A 13137-nucleotide genomic window follows, 5' to 3' on the forward strand; every position below is an offset into this window, starting at 1 on the left:
TCCCCAACACTGACGGGAAAATTATATAGTGTAAGGAATTCATTGTAAGTAAGTAGTGCTCCTTCGTTAAATTTTAAAACTTAGTAGCGGCCGCCATTGTTGGCAGCTGAAATTTGGCTGGGCCGCGCTATGAATTCTGGGATATGGTGGGCCACGAAGGACACACCCGACCCATCCTTCAAACTCGGGGGAATGAAGGACGCATTTGAAGGAGTCGAGGAATCGGGACAGCCTTCGTCGCCTGGCTGTGACGTCATCGGCCTTCAAATGCGGCCTCCGGAGGATGCAGCCGACGTTTTGGGACACAGCTTGTGTCTTTGTTGGTCATGTGACCTCCCAGGGACTACACATGGAAACGAGCAGTTTAGCTCAAATCTGGCAGGTTTCCATCGTCTGTTTTTGTCCTGATGTCCATGAACATGAACACTGTCCCTGTCAAACACGTCCAGATAATCTGATCCAGTGTTGTTCTTCTTCTGTGGTGTTTGTGATGGAGCAGCAGCTGCTGATCCTGATGTCCTCCACCAAGGGGGCAGCAAATTCAGCTGACTGTCATCATTTATTAAAAAGATGTAACAATGTGACATAATGCAATATAATAGTGTCAGTTACACATTGTGGGTTGCACTGTGGCCAGAATGGACATTACCTCCTGCCTAATGGAAGCTGTCAGCCATCCTGCAACCATGAATTAGATAAGCAGAAGTGAAGGGATTGTTAACAACAATTTAATAATAAAATGTAATGTGATAGTTGCACTTTATTAGCTCCCCACAATCGTATGAATAATAACCATGAATGCACTGCATGCTCATAGCAAGTTCTTTAGGTTTAAAGTGAGATCCTGCTTTAAAGGGCGCTTCATCTGCTGGGAATGACATGTTTCTTCTAGTATGTAAGGCTCAGCCCATCTTACTGGGACTTACTTTTGTAGATCCACATGCTCTAAACCTGCTGCTCCATGATTGGTGCAGAAGCTTTAAGCTACTATTAACAAATAATGACCATGGACTTAGTTGTTACTACAATAACTTATCATTGAGCAACTTGTATATTTAATTTTACTTGTAAAACTATGCAAGTAGAATTGAATGGGGCACAGTGAGCTGAGCACAGGCCCACTCTGTGACACTCAGAGGTTTGTGGATATCATACTGAGAGTATTGGACACAGTGCAGCCAGCTTGCAGCCACTTTCCCACCACTTTAGCACAATGTTTACATGAGACTCAGCCACACTAATGTTCCTGGGCAGACATGTGGTGCAGCATGGCTGATGGCACTGTACCTGCAGCTGTCATGGACAAGAACCACTCAATACCTCACCCAAGCCAAGCCTGTGCTGATGTTGTGATCTGAGACCGAGACACTAACCCAGGATCATGATATGATGTTGTGAGAGTTTCACTAAGAATTAGCTCTGATTACAAGATTTCAATCTATGGTAACTCTAATTTGTATTTACTTCAGTTTGTTCATCTTGGAGCTGTGTGCAGCTGAGGACAGTCTTATTATTACCAGGTGAGGATATGTAACAGCCACAGTCTGTAGAGATGATGTCACCATGGAGTGGTGATGTCACTGGAGCTGCCAATATGTGCTCCAGCCAAAGCTACACCAGAGGGTTGTGCTGTGTAACAGGTTGGTGCAGGTGGTGTTATCTACATTTGAACATTAGGCAACAGTCTCATGAAGACACTTTCTATTGTTCACTAAAGACCAACAATAACAGAGACAAAGGGAGAGCAGCAGAACTAGTGCTAACAATTAGCACTGCTAGCCTGCCCACCAACACCAGCTAATGTTCTAAAAACGATGATCAATGATTTTGCTGTAACGGCTCCAGCTGTCTGTGTCAGGGACACGTTGGAGATGAAGTGAGTGATCCAGTGACAAAGGTTTGGAAAGCTGCAGTCAGCTGAGACTAAAGGAGTCACCTGACCGAGAGACCAAATGTTTCACTGAGAACGTCCAGATGAACAGAATCAACCTTTGGGATAATCTGTTCCACACATCCATGTTTCACTTACTGCATTATATTTCCTCATTGCTGTGCACACAGGCCTGTGGCTTATAACCAACTCCAAGTTCAGACTCAGAGGCTGCTGAAGCTGTTTTCTGGAACAGAGACGTGTTGGATATAAAAGCAACTCTTCTTTATGTGTCAGCACTGAGGAAAGGAGCAGCTTCGTTTCTAAGTGTATGAAGGACTGTAGCAGTGTGTGTGTGAGCTTTATTTCACAGACAGAACCATGTCAAAAACACAACTTCAGGTAAAAACAATACAAAATCAAAGAGTCTGATCAGAAGGATTAAACAGAGGAGTGTGGGACTGTTTTTAACAGACAGCAGGTTAAGCCAGGCTGGAGGAGTAAACTGAGCCTCGGTGTGAGCAGCAGTGTGTTTGACAGGAAGCTGAGATAAACAGTCTGGAGCCCATTTAGTGCTTCATATGAAAGTGTGAGGATTTGAAAGCAAATCTAAAATCAAGCAGGAGTCAGTGTGAGAATGATTTGTGCTTTTCCTCAGTCAGATGCTGGGAGTTTCAGTTCATCCATGTTCAGCGTGCTGTGCTTTGTGTAACAGGAGAATATGACAGTATAAATCAAGTCTTCATGTCACTGAAAGCCTCCACAGTCTGCTATGGAGGTGCATCAGTTTGGATTTACAAGAAGAACATTTCTTAAACCTGCCACAAGATGGCGCTCCAACAGAAGGGATGTCCACAGTGTAACACAGACACACACATACTGTGTGAATGTGTGAGTGAATGGGCTTTCAACACAAGGCTTCTGCTGCTACCTTTAATTACATAATTAGCTAACAAGAACAAACTGTTAATTACCACCAAAGAACGGCTCCAGATTTTAGCTGCTGACCATTTTGTGAAACGTTGATTACATCAGCTTATTGTTGATTTTTCAACCTTAATATCAGCTGCTTTAAAGGAGCCTCGTTCTCTCGCAGTAACAGTTTTCTTCACTAGATGCAGTGCAGGCACAGTCTGTGTTTCTAAACTACACACTAATGTTCATTGTTGTGCAGCTAAATCCTCCCTCTGGATGGGAAGAATCCCTGTCAGGCTTCAAACACCTGGCTTGGTGTTCTGGAGCTAATGTGTCACCTGTGAGGACTCTGAGATGAACACACAGCAGACACTTCAGTTCTCCGTCTGTGTGTCCTCAGTTTCCCAGCATGCCTTGGCTGTGGTGGTGGAGGTGAATGAGGGGGAACATGCTGCTCTGTCAGCACTCAGGTTTCATACCTGGTGATCTCAGAGGACAAAGCGGCGTTACAGCAGCGCACGTTGATGAGACCTGATGCTCTGAACAGTTCAGACTTCAGCCTCACTCTGAGAAAACAAACGACTGACTGTCAGCAGCAACTACACCTGCTCCATCAGTGACGGAGAGAAGAACTGAGACTGAGAGACATACAGCTGCAGGTCAAAGGTCAGAAACGCCCGCTCTTTGTACGGGTCAGGAGTTAGTACTGCAGAGGTCAGAGGTCAGCTTGCTGACAAACCATTTGAAACAGTTTGGAGCTAAAAGCACAACAGCAGAGGAAAGAAGAGACACTGCAGAGATGATGCAAAATATTGTGTTTTGTTCTCAGCTGTCAAAAAGTGTAACACACGTGTTCCAGCACAGCCTTTGTGTACTTTCACTTCTCCATACTGTCCATTGGAAATCCTGTTTGTTACTTTTTGATTTCAGTCCATGTGTCCAAAGCAAACTTCTGTCCCACACTTTCTCTGCTGACTCTTCACCGATGCTCAGATGATCTTAGATGATTTCACCAGAACTCATCAAAATTCGGGCTCCACAGAAACCCAGACGTCACTAAACAAGCGTAACAAGCAAAGTGAAAACTGGTCGTTCAGCTTTATTGACCAAAGATAAGCTCACATGTCACCTCATGACACAGACACTTATTTCCACAGCATGCACGAGGACTGACAATAAGTGTCTATAAAGCCACTTCTATCTGCCACACCTGTGCTTCTGTCATGGTTGCTCTCCTCTCACTCTGTCATTTATCCACAGTCTGCCTCCCTCTGCTCCGTCAGCTGACGTCCTCTCTACACCACCTGCTGTGTTTTATCCTGCAAAAACACATTTAAGAAGCGTTGCACCGAGTAACGGGAGGAACTGCTATAAAATACATTTAAAGGAGGTGGTGCTGAGTGCTGTGACTGGGGTCCCACCACTGACATCACGGGTGGAGGACATGTTGGAAAACTGCTACAAAGTGCTGTGCAGCCAGCAGAGCTTACAGTCTGTCCTGTGTGTCATACAGGCTCTCACACTTAGTGTTTCTGTGACACATTGAAGAGAAGTTTGTGTTGTTCACAGTTGTGCTTGTACTGAGTGACAGCTGACATGACCTAACAGGAATAATGTGTCTGTGCTGAATGAGAAGTAACACACAATGAAGTCTTGATGCATCTCAATCATCCAGGAAAGTGAGTCTGTTGCTTCTGTTCATCTGGACGCAGCGTTTTGTGGGAGAAACGTGTCGTCATCATCAGGTGACGTCTTCAGTCTCAGCTGCAGGTTTCAGTCTTACAAACAGGACATTTGCATAAAGACTGAAAGCAGCTGCAGGAACGATGGGCTGGGAGCTCCGTTCCTTCATCTTAATTATGCAGATTCTCAGGACCATTGATCAACAACCACTGATCCATGTCCATGAGTCCCATTCACAGAGATGTGGGAATGGCTGCAGTCACAGCATGTAAGATGGAAATAAATGAGAAGTATTTAGCTGAAGTGGATTTGATTTATGTTAGTTCTTTTCTAACTTGTAGTTCTACATTGGAAGATTATTGTGATATTGAAATATAAAAATACATTTATATTCTATTATTTTCTCAAAATAAGCGTCACACTCGTGGAAGCCGGTGTAGCCGCCGAAACGCCTGCATTTATGGAGACTTTCAGCCCCAGGTAGGCCAGTTATGGATCTTGGATCCACATTATGTCAGCAGCTGTTCTCCACCGTGAACTGTGTTCAAACAAACACGCTCACGCCTCACAGACGACAGCTTACAGTCTGTAGAGATAAAGTGACTTCGTACAGCCCCGTCTTCAGTCTTGTGGAGATGATCTCGACGCTTTGGTGGATGTTACTAGCTCCTGTGCAGTATTTTGTAAAGACATGATTACACCCCGTAAGCGCGTTAAAATTTACGCTAACAATAAGCCATGGGTCACTAAAAGTGTCAAATCCTGTTTAAGGAAAAAGAGACAGGCCTTTAAAGAGGGGCTGTTACCGATTTTCAGACAGCTACCAAGGAAATGAAAATCGAGATCTTGAAAGCAAAACAGACAAAAACCTTCTTGAAAGCAAATTTGCTGCAAAAACTTTTGGGTCTGCCTGGACTTGTATGAAAACCATAGCAGGGTTTCAAAATCCCCAGAGCAGCAGTCAGGTCATTTTAGATGTTTTAATTCAGACAGAGATTTTCAAATGCTTTAAACATGTTTTCTGCTCGTTTTAGTTCTTCTGATTTCAGCGAGGATATTTGGGAAGTGAAACAGAAACTGAGAGATACTCAGCACTTTATCATTGAACTCAGCGATGTTAAAAAGGCCTTTCATACAGTCAATGTGAACAAGAGCCAGGGTCCTGATAATATTAGTGGCCGCCTAATTAAATCTGGTGCTGATGAACTCAGTCCTATATTTCAGGTTATTTTTAACAAATCCTTGCAAACACAACATGTGCCCTCTCTTTGCAAAGAAGCAGTCGTGGTTCCTGTCCCTAAATTTAAACGACTTCAGGCCTGTTGCCTCACTTCAGTTGTCATGAAAGTCTTTGAAAAAATCCTCAGAAATGTGATTATGAAGAGACTGAAGGTCAGCTGGATCCAATGCAGTTTGCATACAGGCCCAACAGAGGAGTGGAGGACGCACTTTTGACTTTACTAAATCTGATTCTTAAACATGTAGAGAGTAAAGGGACTTTTGCAAGACTTCTTTTCATTGATTTTTCTTCGGCTTTTAATACAACACAGCCCCAGATTTTAATTAAAAGACTTTTAGAACAGTTTGAAATCAGGAAAAACCTGCTGGGCTGGATTTTAGATTTTCTAACTGACAGGTCACAAAGAGTGAGAATAAATGGGGTTCTGTCTGACCCAGTGTTCTCCTCCACAGGTTCTCCTCAAGGCTGCGTCCTATCGCCCTTATTATTCACTCTCTATACAAACATGTGTCAGGGCAGACATGAAAACAGGGTCATTATTAAATATGCAGATGACTCTGTTATTGTCAGCTTACTGAAAGAGGGTGAAACTGACCACGGCCCAGTCATTGATGACTTTGTTCAGTGGTGGGAGGAGTCTTATCTCCAGCTGAACATATCTAAAACAAAAGACATGGTTGTTGATTTTAGGAAACAACAAAATGGGCACGGAGTCACTTTAATTAAAGGTCAGAAAATAGAGCAAGTACAATCATATAAATATCTTGGGACCATAATCAATGAAAAACTGAACTTTGATCAAAATTGCAAATCAGTTTGTAAAAAGGGTCACCAGCACCTTTATTGCCTTAGGAAACTTGTTCATTTCCACATTGACCAAAAAATTTTAACTTTGTTTATCGTTCTTTTATTGAGTCTGTTTTATCCTTTTGTTTGGTGGCATGGTTCGGTCAGACCTCTGTCACAGAGAAAAACTCTCTGAATCAGATAGTGAGATGGTCCAGTCGTCTGATAGGTGAGCCACAGTCTTGTTTAGCCTCCCTGTACTCTGAGCAGGTACAGAGGATGGCTTTATCAATCCTTAAAAATGGTTCCCATCCTCTAAGGGGTGAATTTCAGCTTCTTCCCTCAGGACGGAGGTTTCTATTTCCGAGATGCAGGACAAAGCGTTATAAAAACAGCTTTGTCCCCGTTGCTGTCACTGAATTAAATAAGAACTGTTTTTGATTCGAAATATTAAAGTATGTGTCACAGTGAGCTTTATATATTTACTAGGTATGTGTGTTTTTAAAGGGATGTCAAATGCTGTCATTTGTCTGTAAAGCAAATTTACCTTGCCTTTGGGTATAAATAAAGTTACCTTACCTGCAGACGCTGTGCGCAGAGGTTCAGGAGCAGAAGTCCCGTTGTAAACATATCACGGCAGACCCGACGATGTTTGCATGAACGCGCTTTTTTTAAAAGTCAGGTCAAGGCTCCAAAAGCCCAAAGGCGATATAACAGTTTGTGTTTGCTACATGGATCATTGTAGTTCAGCTTTCCTTTGTTATATTTCTTTAAGAGCTCAAAATGTGTTCATTACATAAATCAAATGTAATTTTCTCTGTAGCACTTCATGGATTTCATAAGCAACACACTGTAGTTGTTCACACAAAGCATAAAGGTAAAAACAATATACACAGTGTTATCTTCATTTTAGATGTCACAAAGTATTTGCGGCTCCCAGTGTTTTCCCGAACCCTGACCCTTTGCGTGGAAACCGGGTCCAAAAGGCTCTTTGGGTGTTAAAGGTTGCTGACCCCTGCACTAGGCCCAACTGACACATATATTTGATTCCAAATACAAAAAATAATGTGTAACCTGCTGGAAGAATGTAGGAGGTTGAGACAGGATCTCAACACTTGGTGTCTGCAACAAAAGACAACAATATGTGGGCCGATCGTGGCTCAAGAGTTGGCAGCTCGTCTTGTAATCGGAAGGTTGCCGGTTCGAGCCCCGGCTTGGACATGTTGTGTCCTTGGGCAAAAAAGCACTTTGGGGTCCTTAGGGACGAGTAAAGCGCTCTACAAATACAGGCCATGTAATGGCAGAAACATTCTCTAGTGTAAATCCTGACTAGTTCATTAACTACAGATCAGTTTCAGTGAACATTATTCACAGAGGGATCTGAGTTCCTTATACCAGACTCTACAGAAACTGTAACACTGTACAGCTCTTCGACTCAACAATATGACAACAATGTAACACACACTAGAATCATCAAATAAAGCCCCACTAACCACTAGAACTAGAACTAACTAACTAGCACTGGACACTTGCATATTAGAGATTTCTACCACCATAGGAGGCGAGATATCATCCTTGAACCAGAGCATCCAGCCCTCAATTTCGGACATAAAAAGCGACGTGGCCAGGCATGATAACACTTTGACTGAACTGCAGGACTGTGCCTCGAACCACTCTGACACCATCGCCACTCTCCAGGCCACTGTGGAGCGTTTGTCTGCGGAGGTAAAGAAGTTAGATGAGAGATGTGGAGCTCTTGAGGCACTCCAGGAGGAATAATTTAAGAACTGCAGGAATACCAGAAGGCACAGAGGGACCCAAGATGACTGAGTTGGTTCACACCTGTTGGCGGAGGCGCTATCTCTCGAGGAGAAGCCACTCATCGATCGAGCACATAGAGTGAATCGCCAGCGTCCCAAACAAAGTCATCTTCCTCGGCCCATCATCTTGAGATTGCACTACTACCACATTGGTGAGGAAATTCTGCTGAAAGCTGCAGAGAACAAGAACCTGATGTATAAGGGTTTTTAAAATAAACATCCTCCCAGATTTCCCTCCCTCTGTTGGAAACGCAGAGCCGCATTTGCAAATATGAGAGGAAGACTACGTGGGATGACCGGCGTCAGGTACAGACTGCTATACCCTGCAAAGCTGTTAGTGACCCATGGTGATGTGAGGAAAAGCTTTACCGATCCCAAAGAGACCGTAGACTACGCGGAGAAGCACCTCTCCCACCCACCTTCAAATGTATTAAAAGCAAGGATATATCTATATGTCTAACGCTGACACAGCACTGTGTTTCTTCTTTTCCCTTTATATTCCATTTAAAGGTGAATATGGAGCGTTTATGGAGCTCGTTTATTGACCAGCTGTCAGTTAGAAGGTAAGAGTTACTAGGTTAACAGAGGTTAGCAGTAACAGTACGGGGAAGTACAGTGGGGCAAAAAAGTATTTAGTCAGCCACCGATTGTGCAAGTTCCCCCACCTAAAATGATGACAGAGGTCAGTAATTTGCACCAGAGGTACACTTCAACTGTGAGAGACAGAATGTGAAGAAAAAATCCATGAATCCACATGGTAGGATTTGTAAAGAATTTATTGGTAAATCAGGGTGGAAAATAAGTATTTGGTCAATAACAAAAATACAACTCAATACTTTGTAACATAACCTTTGTTGGCAATAACAGAGGTCAAACGTTTACTATAGGTCTTTACCAGGTTTGCACACACAGTAGCTGGTATTTTGGCCCATTCCTCCATGCAGATCTTCTCGAGAGCAGTGATGTTTTGGGGCTGTCGCCGAGCAACACGGACTTTCAACTCCCGCCACAGATTTACTATGGGGTTGAGGTCTGGAGACTGGCTAGGCCACTCCAGGACTTTCAAATGCTTCTTACGGAGCCACTCCTTTGTTGCCCGGGCGGTGTGTTTTGGATCATTGTCATGTTGGAAGACCCAGCCTCGTTTCATCTTCAAAGTTCTCACTGATGGAAGGAGGTTTTGGCTCAAAATCTCACGATACATGGCCCCATTCATTCTGTCCTTAACACGGATCAGTCGTCCTGTCCCCTTGGCAGAAAAACAGCCCCATAGCATGATGTTTCCACCCCCATGCTTCACAGTAGGTATGGTGTTCTTGGGATGCAACTCAGTATTCTTCTTCCTCCAAACACGACGAGTTGAGTTTATACCAAAAAGTTCTACTTTGGTTTCATCTGACCACATGACATTCTCCCAATCCTCTGCTGTATCATCCATGTGCTCTCTGGCAAACTTCAGACGGGCCTGGACATGCACTGGCTTCAGCAGCGAACACGTCTGGCACTGCGGGATTTGATTCCCTGCCGTTGTAGTGTGTTACTGATGGTGACCTTTGTTACTTTGGTCCCAGCTCTCTGCAGGTCATTCACCAGGTCCCCCCGTGTGGTTCTGGGATCTTTGCTCACCGTTCTCATGATCATTTTGACCCCACGTGATGAGATCTTGCGTGGAGCCCCAGATCGAGGGAGATTATCAGTGGTCTTGTATGTCTTCCATTTTCTGATGATTGCTCCCACAGTTGATTTTTTCACACCAAGCTGCTTGCCTATTGTAGATTCACTCTTCCCAGTCTGGTGCAGGTCTACAATACTTTTCCTGGTGTCCTTCGAAAGCTCTTTGGTCTTGGCCATGGCGGAGTTTGGAGTCTGACTGTTTGAGGCTGTGGACAGGTGTCTTTTATACAGATGATGAGTTCAAACAGGTGCCATTCATACAGGTAACGAGTGGGGGACAGAAAAGCTTCTTACAGAGACGTTACAGGTCTGTGAGAGCCAGAGATTTTCCTTGTTTGAGGTGACCAAATATTTATTTTCCACCCTGATTTACGAATAAATTCTTTACAAATCCTACCATGTGAATTCATGGATTTTTTTTTCACATTCTGTCTCTCACAGTTGAAGTGTACCTCTGGTGCAAATTACTGACCTCTGTCATCATTTTAGGTGGGGGAACTTGCACAATCGGTGGTTGACTAAATACTTTTTTGCCCCACTGTATATTGTGTTGTTCTTTTGTTGTTTTTTATTTTATCCTACTTTACTTTGTTATTTGGATTTTACCTGTTGTGAGTGCTTCCCGTAATTCTCCTTTTTCTTGCGCCGCTGTGGCCAGAGTTCACAACATTACATATTTTTGTATCTATAAAAAGGAAGCTGACACTCTCCAGACTTTATCAAAGGTGTGAGCGTCACAGCAGAGGCCTTTGTGTCAACGTAGCTGAAGACAAAACACAGAAACACATGAAGGAGATTTTCCTGGCCTGGATTTTATACAAATATTCTGCAGTACATCAAAAATGAAAGAAAACCATTAGTCAACATATGAACATCACCTCTGAAGTTACAGAGCTTTGACTGGAGACACAGCTGAGCATTTTGCATTTTGCATAATTAATTACATAATTAATTATGTAACCATAATTAAATGGTTACATCATCTTTAAAGTCCCCAGAGATCAGGAAAAGGGCCTGAGGGTGCTGTGTTTGGAGTCTGCTGGTTACAGTGTGCAGGACCTCACAGGCTGCTGCAGCGTTAGCAGAGGGCGGGACATACACAGCTATCATAATCACGTGTGTAAACTCTCGTGGTAGATAGTACGGTCTCATGCTAACCGCTAGCAGCTCAATGTCCTTACAGCATAGCGTCTCTTTGATAGAGAAATGCCCAGAGTTACACCATCTATCGTTCACAAACACAGCCAGACCCCCTCCTCCCTTCTTACCACTCTCCGCTGTTCTGTCATAAGAGGCTCAGCAGCTAAAGCAGCACACCTGGGTCTCCCAGCCTATTAAAAGCAGCCCTTTGCTTCACCTGCTTCACTAAACATTATTATTTTAAGCAGAGTGGTGTGATTTATGTAGGCATTGCTGTGTGACAGGATGACTTTTCTTGCACACCCACCAAATGAGGGCGCACATGCTTCCACGCCCACTGGTGACTGCACACATCCTTTCAAGGAAGCATTTCATTCATCCCTAACAAATGGAACAAAACACTGTGCAGCGTGTTCAGGTTTGAACGTGGCCCTGGCTTCTCTCTGCATCCACCTGGCACATGCAACACACATCCACTCCCTGCTGAACTGCTTGTATTTGATGTGTTGAAGTTTTGGCAAAGTTTGAATAAATTCCACTTTATTTATAGGAACATTTCATCTGTGGACTCCTGCTTCCCCTCTCCTTGAGCCAGTTTGTGACGGGAACATGACATAAGAAAAGTAATTTATCCCTTTTTGATTCTGTGTATCTGGCGCTCATCCAGTGAGTTCACACTTGGCAGAAACAGACTGAATTTGTCTGGAGAACTTTGGCTTCAGCCAAGTTAGATAAACACACTGTGTCTCTGTCAAAACAGCAGTGTAGTTGTGGCACCCCTGTGAGGGAATGACCACATTAATATTATTTTGTGTGAAACACTCATGTAACGAGACATTTTTCATTGCTATATGTATTTATTTTCAGTTTCTTTAAGAGGATAGAAAATCCATGTAACAGGGATTCATTTTATGTTAGAAAGCAGTGAGGGCGGAACTTTGGTGCTTGCTCCGGGGTTTCGGGGAGCAGTAAGTGGAGCCCACCTTCCGCTGCTTCCTCAGACACGTTCTGGAGGAAAGCAGAGACGTATCGTGTCTTCCTTACTCTGCTCTTCACCTGCTTTTACAGGTCGGTACACGGTGCTCGCACCGAAAATGTTGTTTATTGTCACCATGGTTACCCACGTTAATGTGAATGGGAGAGTTAAGGCGGTCCGCCAAAGTTATTTATATGTAAACACGGGAGAAAACCAGAGGAGTGTCCCGCGCGACCGCACCGCGAGCCCGCTCGTTAGGTGGAGCGCTCGTGAAGCAGAGTCAGTGCGCTCCTATGCTCTGTGCAAACGTGTTGTAATGCTCCAATCAAATCAGTTCTGTGAGATGTGAATGTTAATAGTTCTGTTAAAGTGACTGAGTAGATTAGCTAGTGTAACACAAGCACTCTGAGCAACTCTGTGTAGCTAACAGAGGCATTCATGGGTTGATTCAACAAGCTGTGTTTCATGATGCACTAAATAGTGATTTTGCCAGTAAATTACTGGAGGGAACAAATGTAATGTATTTACCAATGCTGTTATTGAATAGAACTGTTTAGCCAGTAAGACACTGCAGAAGACAATGTGATGTGTTTATTGATATGATAAAAGGATGTAGCTGTTATGGAAAGAAGTGTGAACTTGAGAAACTGAACCAGTTAAAAAGAGTATATTTCACTGATGTTGTGAAATAAGTAAATGTCATTGATGTGAATGAGGAACCAGCTGAACAGTATATTGAAAGCTCATGTTTAGTGTTTTATAGCATTTATTTGTGTGAAATAAATCAGACTCAGACACGTTCTGGAGGAAAGCAGAGACGCATCGTGTCTTCCTTACTCTGCTCTTCACCTGCTTTTACAGGTAACATGTTTGTCATCGAGGTCTTCATCCTTGGGACCCGTAACATAGTAACTTCTTCATTGTTATACTTCTATAGTTTTCCCATTTTGTGAGCTGTGGATGTGGAAAGTGTCTCAGTGACACATCCACATGAAAACGGCGTTACCTTCGTTCATTTGCACGTCAAATGAAC

At 43.5% G+C, this 13137-nt stretch overlaps 1 protein-coding gene across 1 annotated transcript in view; it reads left to right on the forward strand.

The window, feature by feature from the left end:
• Positions 1–12110: 12110 nt before the first annotated feature.
• Positions 12111–13137, forward strand: part of LOC146577356 (uncharacterized) — a 23509-nt gene continuing 22482 nt past the window's right edge. The window contains exon 1 of the mRNA XM_085253575.1: positions 12111–12196. The gene's annotated coding sequence lies outside the window, so the exon portion shown is untranslated. The remainder of the gene's footprint in view (positions 12197–13137) is intronic.

This window comes from Mchenga conophoros, linkage group LG3 (assembly GCF_057382185.1).
Source record: "Mchenga conophoros isolate Kocher_MC1m ecotype Shallow Benthic linkage group LG3, M_conophoros_male_GT1.1, whole genome shotgun sequence".
NCBI classification, from domain to species: Eukaryota; Metazoa; Chordata; class Actinopteri; order Cichliformes; family Cichlidae; genus Mchenga; species Mchenga conophoros.